This window comes from Monodelphis domestica, chromosome 3 (assembly GCF_027887165.1).
Source record: "Monodelphis domestica isolate mMonDom1 chromosome 3, mMonDom1.pri, whole genome shotgun sequence".
Lineage (NCBI taxonomy): Eukaryota > Metazoa > Chordata > Mammalia > Didelphimorphia > Didelphidae > Monodelphis > Monodelphis domestica.
In genome coordinates, this window is record NC_077229.1 from 419,236,961 (window position 1) to 419,252,388 (window position 15,428).

Consider the following 15,428-nt stretch of genomic DNA (forward strand, 5'->3'; position numbering starts at 1 on the left):
CTAAGGAAGCTGCTTCCTTGCCAAACTCTCCGTTTTTCACAATCCTTTCCTGCTCAAGGCTAGAGACGGGGGAGAGAAAGAGTAACAATTGGCAGGAAGCATTAATAACTCAGTACTAGTTCAAATCTGGTCTCAGACACTTCCCAGCTATGAGACCCTGGGCAAGTCACTTAACCCCCATTGCCTAGCCCTTACCACTCTTCTGCCTTGGAACCAATACACAGTATTGATTCCAAGATGGAAAGTAAGGGTTTAAAAAGAAAAAAAAAAGAACTCAGTAGTAAAGAAAATATGCAATAAATGGTGGTGAAGTATAGTATTAAAACTGGTTCTTCCACATTACGGGTTAAGGGTGGAAACCAATCCAACCACAAGTATTTAATAAGGCTCTGGGGAAAATAATTTAAAAAAATATATATATATATACACACACATACATATACACTTATATCTATACCCACATATATGTCTCTCCTCTCAAGAAGCTTAAATTCCATTGGGAATGATAACATCTACAATTTGAGTGTTTCAAATAAATGCAAGATAATTTTTGGGGGGGAAAAGCAGAGCAGCTGGGAGAATCAAAAAAGTTTCATGTAGAAAAATGGCGCTTGAATTGATTCTTTAAGGAAAGCATGGATTCAAAGAGATGGAAAGTAAGGAAGGAAAATATTCAGACATGAGGGAAAGTCTGTGCAAAGACATGGAAATAAGAAAAATGATGACTGTGAAGTCCACCAAGAAGGTCTAACTAGGCCTTATACTTAAAGTGTAAGAAGGAAAGTAACAACATGAAAAGGTAGTTTGAAGTCAGGTTGTGAAGGGTTTTAAAAACCCAACAGTGGTGTTTGTATATGTAAGGGTTAAATATTAGTGGTTTGACTAAAATATATGGAAATTATAAATAATGATGGTAGTTGCCATTCTAAAGTATTATTGCTCTAAGTCGAAATGACTTTTAATAGTTTTTATTTACAAAAGAGGTGGGAAGAGTAAAAGTAGAGAAATACAAAAGATAGAGAAGATATTTAGCCTATCCAACTAAATATTGCTCCAGTGCTTGATTCAGTCAGGACTTGTTGACCTTCAACTGGAATTAAACTCTCTCTAGAAGACATGAAGGGAAAGCCAGCTATCCACTCATCCAAGTTCCTTCCAAGAGGCAGGACAAGATGATGACTCGAGTTGAATGTGACTCCTGTTGCCGACTTTCTTCTTTGAGCCAACCATCTCCTTGAAGTTGACTTCCTTCTTGAAGTCCAACTCCTTCTTGAAGCCATCTTCCTTCACCCCAGAAATTTAGGGCCTTTTATATTGGCTTTTTGTCCCTTCACTTTTTCACAAGGGCCAATCACAGCTTCCAAATTGCCCAGCTGTATTTGTGGGAACCACTTATGTTCTGGAGAGGTGAATACTCATCAAAAGAGTTCACAGATTCCTGGCTGATTGAGGTGTGAATTCTGGTGAGCTCCTCCACCTAATGCTTAGTAGGGTGTTCAAGTTTTTGTTGATTCAGTTCAAAAGTAGACAAAGGAGAGTTAATCCTTTCTTCACAATCTGGGAGGGGTATCTAAATTATTGTTAACCAAAGTGTTAACTCAAAATAGACAAAAGGAATAAGGGATTCCCTTTCACATAAGTGTAAACTCAGAGAGAAGAATTCCCTTTTACAATCCTTCCTGTGATTGGTTGGGAGACTAGTCTCCCCAACGAATCATTTACATAATCAGAAACTACATAGTTAAAGATAAAAGGGAAATGAGAGAGCTCAAACCAGTGTTTGCTAGGTGCATTGACAATAAGTCAATTGGGGGCAATCCCTTTGGCATGCAATTTACATTCAAAATGCTTGTGTTTCAACCCCCCACAGTTCAATCAGTTATACTCCAAAGTTCATTCTAGGTCTTCTGATGCTGTGGAGGTTTCTTCAGGCATCTTCATGGTGCCTTCTTCAAACAATTCATCTTCTGATTCAAAGAGTTATTGAGCTCTCTTTCCTAGAATGTTCTCTCTCAAAAGTTTTTTTTTTTTTAGTTTTATGAGAATTATACAATCCCTATGACAATTATATAATACCCCCTGAGGAGGTGTTGACCAACACTCAGATCAACTCAGGTTGCCACTGAAGCTCATGGCTTTCAATCTTGGCTGAAATGCTTCCTCTTGGGGGCCATTTAGGGGTACCACACCCCTTAGGAAAACTTTCCCACCTCCCATATCAACCCATCCAGGGTAACCAATCCCCCTGGTTTGCTCCCTCCTTTGGCAGGGGACTGTAACAGCTCTAAAGGCATGTATTTTATATGTCCCATTTTATATGTGGAGATAAGGACTACGATATTGCTCCCTCCTTTAGTGTGAGACTGTAAGAGTTCTAAAAGGCATGTCTTTCATATGTCTCACCCATTTTAATGTGGAGGCAAGGAATAATGCTACAGCACTTCACTTCATATACTAAATGGATCCTTACTTCTTGTTACAAACAACTCAAAGGTACTTTTACAATGGTATCTTCTCCAGTCAAGTCATAGGGGAAAGGTACAAATAAGCACAGTGTAACAGCACATATAACTAACTGTCAAAACACAGTAACTTAAAGTGACTCAGTGTAACAGAACTTAAATAAAATAAAATCTTAAAACAAGCAGTCGGCAAATAAAATATATGTGACATGATACAGGCACCGAATTCAAGAGTCCTTTTTTCCAATTCCTATACAGAGACTTCCATAAAACAATGGAGTCTGAAAAGGCTTACAAAATAAATGTGTTACAATAACTGGTTTTGTTCTCTCCCCCTTTTATCCCCAAATTATTGTAATTTATAAGTTGGTTATGTTTACAAGATCCACTGGGGAGACTAGTCTTCTAAAGGATCTTAGGGGGAATTGTGTAATTAGACTCTGTTACCCTAAAAACTATGATCCCCAGCAAAACTACATATGAAACTCAAAAGTCAACAGATAGCCACTGGAATTTACGGTTAGACATTTTAGGGAAAACACTTTGACAGAGGTGTAGAGGACAGATTAGGAGGGAGAAGAAATTTCTGACAAGGAGACAAATTAGGAAGTTACTTGAATAGTCCAAGCAAGATGTGATGAGGGCCTGAATTATGATAGTGGCTATGTGAGAAGAGAAGAGGTTATATTCAAAAGCTGTTGCAGAAGTAGAATACACAACTGGCAAAATTGGCTATATGGCAGGAGGGAAAATTGAAGATGAATGAGAAATTATGAGTGATGGATCCCTTGACTGAAACAGAAAGATTCAGAAGGAAGGGTTTAAGGAAAAATATGAGCTTGGTTTTATACATTTGGTTGGGTGTCTACAGATCATCCAGCTTGAAGGTTCAGTAGAAAATGGGTGATATGGTACTGGAAGTGAAGAGAGAAATAAGGTCTATACATATCAATGACTCATATAGATAGATAGATAGATAGATAGATAGATAGATAGATAGATAGATAGATATAGATATGATAATAAATCCTGTAGAAAACAAGGTAACAAAGTGTGTAGGCTTAGAAAGAGAACAGAAAAGGAGAGAGCCTTTGGAGGTAATCACAATTAGGCGTAGAATAGAAATAAATACAAGTATATCCTGTTTAAAATAACCATAGACAGAATAAAATATCTGGGAGTATACCTGCTAAAAAGTATAACTGAAAAAATCTGTTACCCTAAAAAAAAAGAACTACATTTCCCGGGAGCCCACTGACTTCCTGTCATTACATACTTCCTATAGACAGGGAATAAAATTGAGTGGGTGGTTCTGCTGGTTCTCTTTGGCTTGCAGGGAGCATGGTGGCAGTGGTAAGAGTGAGGGTTTGAACTGGCTGATTAGCCATGGGCACATGGTTTTTATAGACCAATATATTACAGTATTTAAAGTCAAAATGGATATATAACCTAGATATAAAAGGAGACATCATAAGCAATTTAGAAAATAAGGCAACATATTACCTATCAGATTTATGGAAAAGAGGAGAATTTACAACTAAACAAGGGTTGAAGAGCATTGTGTAATGTAAAATGAATAATTTTGATTACATTAAATTAAAAAGTTGTCATATAAATAAAACTAGTGTAGCCAAGATAGGAAGGAAAGCACAAAATTGGAAGAAAATATTTATAGACAGTTTCTCAGATAGAGTTCTCATATCTAAAATGTCTAGAGCATTTTTTTTAATTTATAAGAATAAGAGTCACATTAAAACTATTAATTGGCAAAAGATATGGACAGTTTGAATACAGAAATCAAAGCCATATGTTGATATATGGAAAAATGCTCTAAATTGCTACTGATGAAGAAATCAGAACAATTCTGAGATATGATCTCACAACTATCAGATTGGCTAAAATGATAAAAAGGGCAAAATGATAAATGTTGGAGGGGATGTGGAAAAACAGGGCCACTAATACTGTTGATGGAACTGTGAACTAATTTAACCATTTTAGAGAGTAATTTGTAATTAAGCCCAGAGAGTTATAAAACTATGTATGCCCTTAGGCCCAGCAATACCATTGCTCAGTCTGTTTTCCTAGGGAGAGCAGGGGAAAAGGAAAAGAACCTATATGTTCCAAAATATTTATAGTAGCTCTCTTTGTGGTGGCAAAGAACTGAAAATTGAGGGAATCTCCATTAACAAGGGAATGGCTAAATAAATTATGGTATATTAGTTGTGCTGAAATACTACTGAGCCTTAAGATATGATGAGCAGGTTAATTTTTTAAAAATCTTGGAGACAACCACATGAAATAATGAAGAAATGAACAAAAAGAACTAAGATAATGTTACATATAATTTCAGAATTAATATTTGAAGAATAATTTGTGAATATTTCCATCAGAGAATGAAATAAAAACTAGAAACAGAAAAGACACCTATCTTTTTGTCAGGTGATGCCTTTTATGGTATGAGAGAGGACAAAGAAACTAAGATACCTAGGAATAAATTATATAGTTGTCCTTTCCATGGGGGAATGGGGGTGTGTGTGTGTTAGGGGCACAGTGCTCCTGTAATCTGAAAAATCTGTGTAAAATTTTTTGGCCTTTCCTCTGTACCAGATAAATCAGAACTTTTTTCTTGTGTGGGGTGTTTACAGTACATTATTGTATTTCTTAGTTCTAAACTTTTCTGTTTTGTATGCTGGCCTTCGTATATCATTTGCCACTTCTGCACAACTCCCCCCAAATTCCCATTTAATTTCTTATGCTGACTCAATATCTAGAAATTGCAATGGGGAAAGTCACAATGTGGAAGAGATAACTAAATTTAATAATGAAAAAAAAACAAGCAAAAGACATAGGGATATGGTCAGAGAGGAGAACTAGGAGTACTATAAAAACCCAACAAAGAGAGAATATCTAGAAAGAAAGAGTAGTCAACAGTGTAAAATGCTGCACAAAGCTGAAGGATAAGGTCAGAAGGTGTGATACTTCACTGGCAAATTTAGAGGGCAGTTTCAATTTAGTAATGAGATAAAAAGAGAGGCTGCCAAGTACTGAGACACTGGGAACAGCACCCAGGCCACTCCCCTACTCCACCTCCAAAGGTTCCCCATCACCTTCAAGAACAAATAGAAAATCCTCTGGCATTCAAAGCCCTCTATAACCTGTTCTCTCACCCTTCTACTCACCTCCCACGTTCTCCCTACCCCGCATGAGATCCAGGGACACTGGCCCTGCTTGCTGTTCTTCAAACAAGAAACTTCATCTCCAGAGTCTAGGCATTTTCACTGGCTGCCTCCTATAAGTGGAAAGCTCTTGTTTTTCATCTATGCCTCCTGACTCCTTCAAGTCCCATCTAAAATCCCAACTGCTACAGGAAGTTTCTCAAACTCCCTTTACTCTAGACCCTCCCCTCTGTTGATTTTTCTAATTTATTCTGTATAGATCCCTTCCACATTGAGATTTTCCCCATTGCAGTTTCTAGATATTGAGTCAGCATAAGAAATTAAATGGGAATTTTTTAAGAGTTTTGCAGAAGCTCCAGACAAAAGACAAAGGCCAGCAGATACAGATAAAAGATTAGAAACTCAAGAAATGCATAAAATATACATATAGTTTATCAACATACTGTTTAATTTTTAAATTTTTTCATATTTATTTCATATTAAAAAATCTTTTCATACAGTATTTTTGCTCAACATTGACCTACATATAGCCTATGACCAAATATTTAACACAAATTTTACAATAAGGAATTGTAAACACCCCATAAAAGAAAAAGAAAAAATCCAGACGATTTCTCTGATATGGAGGGAGGGTCAAAAAACGTTATGAGAATTTTCCATATGGGGGGTCGGTGGGAGGGGGATGGACAGAAACACACTTCTTGGCCTGTCCCTAACCGCTGTGATGCAGAAGGGATACCTGTAGTTAGTTCGTACATAGCTGTTTCTCTCATTAGACTGTGAACTCCTCAAGGTTGCCCTTCTCTGCATTTCCAGTGCTTGGTATGGTCCTGGCACATTGTAAGTGCCTGATAAATATTTATCGACTGATTGGAGAGAACAAAGAATAAGGTTAGGAAGAGTGAGGCACAAGGAAGGATGAAAAATGGAGTTATGTTTAGATAAAAGTATTTCAGACATTTGGTCATGGAAGTAGAATATTTATATGCATGCAAACACCTATAAAATGGTCCAAGAACTGACTTAGAAACATTTGGAATTTTATATTTCCCTACAGACTGTGAGGGCACCAGATGAAGAAATTAAAGATCAGAGGCTGAATAATATATATCTGACTTTTTCTAAATGGACAATGAATGTGAAATAAAGTAAGACTAAACTTGGCTTTATCACAAAGAATGAATCAGATCCTATCCCACAAATATTATTAAATGGATTTTTGACACAATAACTTGTAATGTATAAATCACAACAAGGCAAAGTATTATGCTATTAATACTGTATGAATTTAGATATCAAAAGGAATAAAAATTTAATGAAATGTTTTAATGCACACTCAAGGAGCTACTTTTTCCATTCTAAAAAGTGGCTAAGTGTTTTAAAAAATGAAGTAGCTATAACTGAAATTCTTTCCCCAACTACAATGAAAGTTCTATTAGCCAGAATAGTCAGAAGAGGTAGTATTTTGGTTAAATGAAAACTAACCAGGATTTTCTTTTTATTTCTAACAATGCTGCTGTCAACTTGAAATGGCCAGTTTTTACAACCTTAATAAATAAATGGTGGAAAAAGATCTGGGGTTGGAATCAGAAAACCTGGATTCTAATCTAATTTTGAGACTTATTAATATGACTATAGATAAATAAATCAACTACTGGGTCTCAATTTCCTAATCTTTAAAAAAGGGGATGGATTAGATAAACTTTAAATCTACAATCCTTTGATAATCAGACTTAAAATTTTCTTTCATGACATAAAAATAAGTCCATGTTATTTTTTAAATAACAAGTTATATTGCCTAGCTTGATCATCCACCTCATTCATAACAATTCAGTACAAAGGATTTTGATTTTCTACATCATATCATTCTCAAAGGATCTGAGATCTACCATTTAAAGGATTCCCTCTACACTGAAGATATTCAAAATAATATGCTCTAACTCTGAAAACAATTTAAAAAGAGTTCTAAAAATGTTTTGAAAGGTGAATGATAGTATAAGTTAAATAAATGCACAGGACCTATTCAGATTACTTTGAAGTGAGTAGCACTTCCTTTCAAGTGTAATTTAGAATATATTTGTTTATAAATTAATCGAGCCTCTAAATTACTTAAGACATTTTGTATATAAGACAGATTAGAAAATTAATACATTGGTAGGAACTACCAATGACAGCAAGAGAGCTCCTAGAAGTTGTATTTTAAAATTCCTGACAGCTTTTTTCTCATCTTTTAATTTCTTTTTCTGAAAAGTATAGAAATAATTTGGTTCACTAAAAGATCTAGATAATCAAGATTTCTAAATAATGCTGGTTTAACTATGCAACCTTACCCTCTTTAGAAGTTACAAACATTAAAACAGAATCACTGACAGAAACTTCAAATTAGAAGGGATTGTTGAGGTTATTTGGTCCAATCCATCCCACCTAAACAAGAATCCTCTCTAAAATCTCTCTGACAAGAAGTCATTTAATATATACATTTTTTAAATCCCTTTCTGCCTCAATAACAAATCTAAGATAGAATGGCAATCACTAAGCAAATGGATCAAATGATATGTCTAGGGTCACACAGATAAGAAGTATCCTGAGGCCAAATTTAAAGCTAGGTCCTTCCAATTCCAGGCTTGGCACTCTATCTGCTATGCCCTCCACCCAGTTGCCCCTTTAATATGTATTCTTAGCAATATTCCAAGAAGGAATGATAATCACTAATGATTAGAATACCCAACCATCACTTTTCTAAAAAGAGCATAGCTAATGGGATCCAAGAACCAAGGATATTCCTAGAGATTCCACATAAATGTTCCATCATGTTAAGAGGTTTAAATGGTCTATAAAAAGATTCAGATACTACCTTTGGGGCTAAATTTAATAACTATCCCATAAAAGAGAATACTACTTAAAACAAAATTATGCCCTTCATTAGATATATATGCTTATTTTGCCTTTTCAAATAAAATTAATTTCCAGTTCACTGTACTGTAGTCAATCCTTCGGGGTATAACATCGAGCTACTGGTCAACAGTAAATAGGCATATATGCCAGCAAAGGCAGGCAAAAGACCAGGAAATGAACCTGAAGAGATTTTTTCTAACATATTACTCATAATTGTTAAATCTCCAAATAAAAAAAAATAACCTTAAAAATTATTCTAAATTTTTTTTCCTAAGGGTCAACTAAAGTTAAAGTTTTTAACCATGAAAACAATTTTTAAAACTAACTGAAATATCAATGAAAATAAAACGAGGACTAATTTCATATGTATGCTTGCTTCAAAATCTGTCACAACCTCTTATCATGCCTTTCAAAAATCCAAGGTCATTTCCACACAATGATATTTAAGAGTATGGTCGCCAGGAATTAGTTACTTAATTCCAAATGAATTACTCAAGTCAGAATGGTTTTTATGGTAGTTTCTTTACAAATAGAGAGAGTGAAAGTAAAGAAAATGAGAGAGAGAGAGAGAGAGAGAGAGAGAGAGAGAGAGAGAGATAGCTCTCTCAAACCAGGCAGGGCTTCAGAGGCCCCAGCAAAGGGGACACAGAAGTTAATTAAACAAGGCTTCTAGCCACAAGGCCTCCTCCAATATGAGGGCCTGAAAAGCCAAGGAAAGGGAGTTAGTCTTTTTCACTCACCCACATGTCAGTTCAAAGGGAAGCAGTCTGAGGTCTTAAGCCCAAGTTCAAAGGGCAAAGAACCACCTCACAGGAAGTTACCACCATATTTAAAGACAATTCTTTGTATCACTTCCTGTGCCTTTGGTCCACATGGACCAATGGCGGCTTTAACTTTACTTCAGACAGGCCAGCGGGCAGTCAGTTGTTTTTGATTTGTCACTGGCTAGTACATGGGGGATTAAGAGGGTGTGTATACATTCTAAAGAAGAAATAGGGGAGAGTTAATCCCATCTTCACAATGACAAATCATAGGAATAGGAATTTCAAGGAGTACAGCCCTTTACTGAAGATTATGCCAATAGCATTTAATTACAACTACTAACAACAATTTCAGCTGTTATTAATTACACATAGCTTATGATCCTTTATGGCTTGTATGTTGCAAAATGCAACAAAGCACACAAGAGAAGCTTCCTATTATGTTGTCTGTACCAGCTATACCTTTCAAACTCAGAGCTGTTCCCCAGCATTATATAGAAGGGACTATCTGGAGCCCCAGAAAGGCTGAATTGCCCTGCTCTGCCTTAATAAACCCTTATTCATGAATGAGTAAACTGCACCACAAACCAAACTCTGACTCCTCTCCTTATATGGGATCTTATTTCCTGAACCAAACAATTTGCTATCTCATTCTACACCATGTTGTTTTGCTATCTAAGAGTTCAATCTGTAAACAATGATTAAGTTCCTACTAAATACCTGGGATACAAAGGAAGGTAAAAGACAGATTCTGCTTCCAAGCAGCTCACACAAACAGGATCAAATGGAAATGGCCAACAAAGAGAAGTCACTGGAGTTTATGAAGCTTAAGAAAGGCTTCCTATTGAAGGTAGGACTTAGCAGGAGCTTGAAGGAAGCCAAGAGGCAGATATGAGGAGGGAGACCATTTTAATAGCATTGTAAAGAGAAACAAATGCAAAAGACTTAAAAACAATGACCAAAATAGTGGCCAACTAGAATTCCAGAGAAAGAGAAAGAAATATTAATTTATTTAGGCATCTATTAGTTGTTAAGCATTTACAAATATTATCTCTTTTGGTCTCCACCACAACCCTGGGAGGTAGGTGCTATTATTATCCTCTTTTTTATAGTGGGGGAACTGAGGCAGAGATTAAGGACTTGTCTAGGTTCATATAGTTACCAAGTGTGTCTGGGGCTAGGTTTGAACTCAGGTTTTCCCAATTCCAGACCCAGCATTCTATCAACTGCACCATCTAGCTGCTACTAGTCAATTATAAAGCAAGCTACCCACATCCTGATGGGGAAATGATAGACATAAGTTGCAGAATGAGACATGGCCAGTGTGATAATGCAGTTTGCTTGTCTCCACATATTTGGTACAAAGGTGTTTTTTTCTCAATGGGAGAGTAGGAGACAGGAATAGAGATACAAAAAAAAAAAAGTATTACACTCATCCCTCACTATATTGCAGTTCACTTATCACAGCTTCACTGTATCACAGGTTGCTTTTTTTTTTTTAATCTAATGCTATACTACAGAGTTTACACTTTATGGCAGGATTTTATGGATGAATACCATACCGTACACAATGGAAATGTAGTATGCAAGTTTGCCAACATGAGACTGTACACAGCACACTCTTGGCTGTTGGAATGAAAGGTGACCAAACACAGCGCTGTGTTCTATATCCTGGGCTCAGGCTCAGTAACTGCAGCATCAGTCTGTTTACTCTTCCGCTACTTTGCGGATTTTCACCTCTCATGGGGGTCTCTGGAACATAACTCCCAAGACAGGTGAGGGCTGTATTAAAAAAGAATAGACACAGACAGACAGACTGAGACACACACACAGACACACACACACACACACACAAGAACTGAAGGAAAGCCAGAAGGAACTGCAAGCAAAGCAGGGCAGCATGTTGAAATGCCTGACTGTATAATATTTATTTTTTTAAACCCTTACCTTCTGCCTTAGAATCAATATTGCGTGCTGGTTCCAAAGCAGAAGAGCAGTAAGGGCTAGGCAATGGGAGTTAAATGACTTGCCCAGGGTCACACAGCTATAAAGTGTTTGAGGCCAGATTTGGACCCAGGACCTCCTTGTCTCTAGGCTTGACTCTCAATCCACTGAGCTACCTAGCTGCCCCCTGATTGTATATTTTAAAAGAATGATAAGCTGCACTTAATAGAAATGGGTAGTTTTCTCTTCTACTGGTTACATAGAAATGCTCTTTTTTTGATGCTTGTTAAGTTCAGAATTTTTTAATGGAGAGAAAAGAAAGAAGAAGAATGAAATAAGTTGACCACAATCATTGATGGTATAGCTGGGAGTCCAGCTGAAGTTTTCTGACTCCAATTCCAATGTAATCTTTTGGCAAAATCATACTGTTTACATGTGTAAACCTTAACATTTCTTAGACTTATGCATGTTGGAAATTTCCCCATTGGGAAATTTCATACTTGAAAAATTTCCTACTGATAGTAAGAACTCTATTGGAATGTGAAACTCCTTGGCATGGGAGAATTCTTCTACTCCCTACTTAAGACTACTTTAGGACAGAAACCTTTTGCTAAACAATGGAAAGGGCTTTGACCTATGCTAAAGCATAGAACAGGAAGTTCTTTGAGTCATGATTGATTTTAGAATTGATACAATAGAGATACTTGGAATGACAGAACCAGGTCTTGGAACTTACAATCTCCATCCTACTCAGAGTAACAGGATTTAGGAAGGGCTGCAGCAAAGATCAAGATTTAATTATTTGAGAATATGACCTTCAACAAACATGTGCAAAGGAAACAGACCTCTGGGCGGTCCTGGGTTAAGCTAGAGCCACCATTGGCACAGGGGAGACATCAACAGTGATTGGTAGATGTGAGAACTGAGGAGAGGGGACTTAGATGGTTTCCTTAAAGATAGTGGGGTCTGAGGACAGGAGGAGGAGGTTTTGCTCTGAGAGGTTTTGCTCTGAAGGAGTCTGAAAGTCTCTCTCTCTCTCTCTCTCTCTCTCTCTCTCTCTCTCTCTCTCTCTCTCTCTCTCATACCTTTCTTCCTCCTGTTTGTAGTTAAAAACTCCATAAAAGTTTGACTTCTGACTTGAGTTTTCATTTAGGAATTACGTAGTTGAATTCCTTGGCAACCTTAAATTAATATATATCAGTCTTTTAAAGTGATTTCCATATCACACATGGAAGAAAGTGGTTAACCCTGAGGCCCTAGGATACTCACAAGGAGATCAATCAGGGACCCAACTCTCTCAGTCAAGGAAGGCTGAGACATCCATATACTGGCCTAAGCCAACAAACTCCAGACAAGAGGAACTCAAGAAACAACTAAAGGAAGAAAGAGGAAACAAAGGAGCCAGCCTATATCCCTGGAAATGGACAGAAAGTAGCTGGTAAATATCTCTTTACTCCATCCCACCATCCTCATTATGGACAGTTCCCTATAAAGGCAGTTCTACTTTAACTTCTATTTCAGAAAGCCAGAATTTGTTCCAATGAGAATGATATATTTGACAACATTTTGAGCATAATTCAAATTTGAAAGTTTTCTTGTGCTAAATTTCTTCTGAAAAACTGACAACACAACACAAGAGACTGCACTGCTGCACCCTTCTGATGACCACACTCACAATTACAGGTCTTTTTCAAGGTAAAATAGAATATTTATTGTATATCTTTTGATATAAAATCAAATTGTGAACTTGCAAGGACCCAGGAGAAAAAAACACCATTCATAAGCAAAGGATAAACTATGGGAGTGGAAACACCGAGAAAAAGCAACTGCCTGAATACAGAGGTTGAGGGGACATGACAGAGGATAGACTCTAAATGAACACTCTAATGCAAATACTATCAACAAAGCAATGGGTTCAAATCAAGATAACATCTAATGCCCAGTGGACTTACGCGTCGGCTATGGGGGGGGGGGGGAGGAAAAGAAAATGATCTATGTCTTTAACGAATAATGCTTGGAAATGATCAAATAAAATATATTTAAAAAAAGAAAAGAAAAGAAAAAAATCAAATTGTGAATGGAGAAGGGCATCCACCCCAACTTCTTTCTGTTATGGCCTCCACCTCAGGCCTTGGAGACCCCTTGCTCCCTTAGGAAAGTCACAATTTATTGTAGTATTTATATATTTCTTAACTAACTCATATAAAACTGTGCTACCAACTTTTTATTAGGTTCCTTTTTAAAAAAATGTTATTGACAAAGTTTTTGAGCATTGTGCCCCAATCTCATTTTCCCTATAAAACTCTGTGGCTTTTAGTTTTCAATTTAGCAGTCTAGTCCTTTTGTGGAATGTATATGTCACATTATAACAGAGATGACAATACTGTGTGGCTGTCTCAGCCATAATTGGACTGTGGCAACTGGGGCTCTGCCTGATGGACCAAAAATTATAGGATGATACCCCTTTTGTGGGCTTAAAGATGTGTGTGGTATGTTCTGCCCTGGTAGGTTACGTGTGTCCACAGGGGTCTGTCTAGATGTTGACTTAGAGGGTGGAATGAATAACTCTGGTCACTCCTCCACACAGGTTTCTCCAAAGAAGATTTTGAATCCTGCCAGGAGATAAAGCAGGAGGTTTGGGTCAAGGACTACCAGCCATTTTGCTTTTCTTGGAGAGAACAGGCCCCACTCTAGAATTATATCTATCTGCCTCTCTAAAGACAGTTAATTTAGGGGAAACAATTTTTAGGTTCAAGCTGCACTCTTGATCCCAATTCCTTATCAAGGAAAGAGTCCCCAAGTTATACATCTAGAGCTTGATTCTCTTCTTACCAAAGGCCAGTTCCATAATAACACAAGTAGCAAGTGAACCCATTAATCTAAGTTGATTGCAAAACAGTAATTAAAATAGGTATGTGTGTATATATAATAAATGTATATATAAAAATATATACACATATTATATACATGTGTATATATACATAAATTACACACATACACACATATATATATATATAAATGTATCAGACAATATTGAACAAATGAGCTCTCAGGAAGAGACAGAGAGAGACAAAGATAGATAGACAGACTTAGATCCCCAGGGGAATTCCCTTAAGTCTTTAATATGATAAACTGCAGATAGGGACATGATTGAGAACCCAGCTTCTCAACACATCAGCCTCTAAAACTGTTCATCCCAAACAGAACTAAGTTTTTCAGGTGCATGCCCAGACTCTGCCCTTGTGCTTCCTTCTCCTATATTTTAGGACGCGGTTGACACTCAAAACATGCTGATCTAAATCTTTTACTTAAGTAAAAGAAAAATCAATTCTCCATTTTTCTCATCCCAGGATAAAGAGGCTTCAAGGCTTAACAATTTGGACTGTCAAAGAATAATAGGAAATACATAGCACAAAAATAGCATTTTAAAAACTGAAATGCTTTTCTCATAACATTTCAAGGTAGAAAATATAAATAGTTCCGGTCTTGATAAATTAGGGCTGAAAAATTTAAGTAATTTGTACAAACATTGACTGCCAGGCTTCCAATCCAGGTCTTTTCACTGCAATACAATGTCTCTCAACTCTGTCTATGCCTTCTTCCTTTCTTTCTGCAGAATACTCAACAATAAAATCAAAACACATTTGAGCACCTACTGTACACAAATATTTAGTAATTGTTAATAAAAATATTTCCAAGAAAATTAGATGAATTAAACAGGTAATAGCAAACTAAGAGCCCACTGGAAAATCTGACTTTCCAAATCTAAGGTATTAGAATTCAAAGGCCATTTTGACAGGACATACAAATTTCCCTCCTAAAATAAGCAGTCTGGTTCAGATATAACACTGAATTTTGAGTCAGAGAAGCAAGGTTAAGATTCAAGTTCTGTGACCTTGAGATAGTTAACCTCTTTGTTTCTTTTCTGTGAAATGATTGGACTAGATGATGGTCAGGATCACTTCTAGCACTAAAACTATGATTACAAAATAATGGATGCCAAATAGAAAAGATATTAGAAGGCAGCACCAGATTCTGGGTTCAAATCCCTGCTCTTCTACTTAATGAATAACTTTGAGTTAAGTCAACCTCTTTAAATCAATTTCCTTGAAAATACCGAAATATAAGGGGATTGGTACCAGTTAACCAGAAGGTCTCTTTCAGGTCTGTGGCCAATGAAAGCAACTGGG

At 36.6% G+C, this 15,428-nt stretch overlaps 1 protein-coding gene across 1 annotated transcript in view; it reads right to left on the reverse strand.

Moving 5' to 3' along the window:
• Window positions 1-15,428, reverse strand: part of LOC100014421 (haloacid dehalogenase-like hydrolase domain-containing protein 2) — a 72,702-nt gene that overhangs the window by 38,583 nt on the left and 18,691 nt on the right. The gene's annotated exons all lie outside the window — the stretch shown is intronic.